Below are 1,876 nucleotides of genomic sequence, written 5' to 3' on the forward strand. Positions count from 1 at the left end.
AAAAGTCATGGAAATGGTGGGGTTTAGACTATGGGAACCCCCTTGAGCCTCACCTTGAATCTTCCCACTTGATTTGGGGGCTATAAGCCTTTCATTATCCCTAGGCCCAAATCTCCACCCAGCCTAGCCCTCTGGTCCAGCTACTTCCCACCCTTGATCCTAACAAAATATCTGTGACCACATCTGTTTACCCTTAAACTAGCCCAGCCCTCCATTGTCTGCTACCTCGGATTGCCTCTGGCAACTTCCCACCCTTCATCTCATTTCTGGAGTCTGACCTTGTTGAGGGGTAGAAGAAACCAGGGATTTAGGGATCCCAAACCAAAATTCCCAGGGTGAGGCCACCTGGAATGAATTCTCGGACACAAGCATTCTTTAAGTCAAGGAGGCAGAGATTTATTACGCCTTTTCAGAGTTCTTAGGGAACCTGCAACCATACAGAGGTGCAGGGGGAATCTTTATAGAAGCTAATAGGAATTTAGGGCGTGTTCAAGGAGTGGTTAGTTCTTAAAGGAACATGCACATTTAGTATCTACTGTGCAGGGGCTCTCCAGGAAATAGCCCACAGCGGGGCTACTAGGGGTGTGGTCTTTACTGTGAAAACATCACTAAGTTCACTCTCTGTTGGGGATAAAGGGGAATCTCTATGTGGTTTCTTATCTAGGGTCTTGTTAGACAAAATACTATGTCTAGGATACATGTTAGAAAGGGCAATGAATAGTAAATATGGTTATGACTCAGTGTTCATTCAATTATCAGCATCCGGAATTCAATCTATAGTTGCTTATAGCTGCTTACAGAGGAAGAAGCAGAGATAAGTTGGGGCAGGCTGCCCTTTGGTTAGAGAGAGATAGCCTGGGATAGAATATGTTTTGAGAACTGTATATGTTTTGGGATTGGGGTTCAGGCACAGGCACCCAAGCAGAGGCTGTTAGAATTTAGGGTCCAAGCACAAGCACCTCATCAACCTCACCCCAGTCCCATCAAGGTCGACTGCTCAAGACTCTCCGTGGACCCCTCCTCCCATCACCCCAGGACCACCCTCCCACAACCTTTCTGTATAAGATCCATCTTGCCTCCATGAAGGGGCTCAGATTGAATCTGGACGGCTGCTCTACCCAATATGGCGAATCCTTAATAAACTTTGTTTTTCTTTCACTGAGAAGGCTTGAGTTGCATTCGTTCTGCAGGACTCTGTGCCTAGGTACTTTGGGGTCTCTAAACCCCGAACCTCAACAGAGCACCCAGCTTGGAGTCGGGGATAGTCAAATTCAAATACAGCCTCAAGATACTTACTAGCTGTGTGACCCTGGGCAAGTCACTTAACTGTTCTTGCCTCAGTTTCCTCATCTGTCAAATAAGCCGGAGAAGGAAATGGCAAACCACTCCAGTGTCTTTGCCAAGAAAAGCCCAAACGGGGTCACAGATAGTTGGACACGACTGAATAATAACCAAAAAAACCCTGTCTTTTAATAGAGCAGTAAATAATCAGGCTCTGGCCCCCAGCCTCCTGCTTCCCTTTCTGGCAGGGATTAAAGTTTTCCTGGGAGAAAGGGGCCCTAGAGATACCCCTTCATCAACACGCTCCGCAGGCCGCTACACATACAACACACAGCCTTACGAAAGAAACCGCAAATTAGTGAAAATAAAGATGTGGTTTTTTGCCCCCAACCAAGTTCAAGGACACTACGAAACCTAAGCTGGGAAGCCTGGGAGAGACAAAGAGAAATTAAGCGCCCCTCCCTTATTTAAAAGCAGCCGGTTGGGCGGAGCCACGGAGGGGGCGGGGCTACGCCCGAAAGCGACTTTGATTGCTCCGTGACCTCGGAGGCGCGGTGTCGTCACTTCCGGCCTGTTTCTTTCCCCTCCCCCCTCC

The sequence above is a fragment of the Trichosurus vulpecula genome, chromosome 2 (assembly GCF_011100635.1).
Source record: "Trichosurus vulpecula isolate mTriVul1 chromosome 2, mTriVul1.pri, whole genome shotgun sequence".
NCBI classification, from domain to species: Eukaryota; Metazoa; Chordata; class Mammalia; order Diprotodontia; family Phalangeridae; genus Trichosurus; species Trichosurus vulpecula.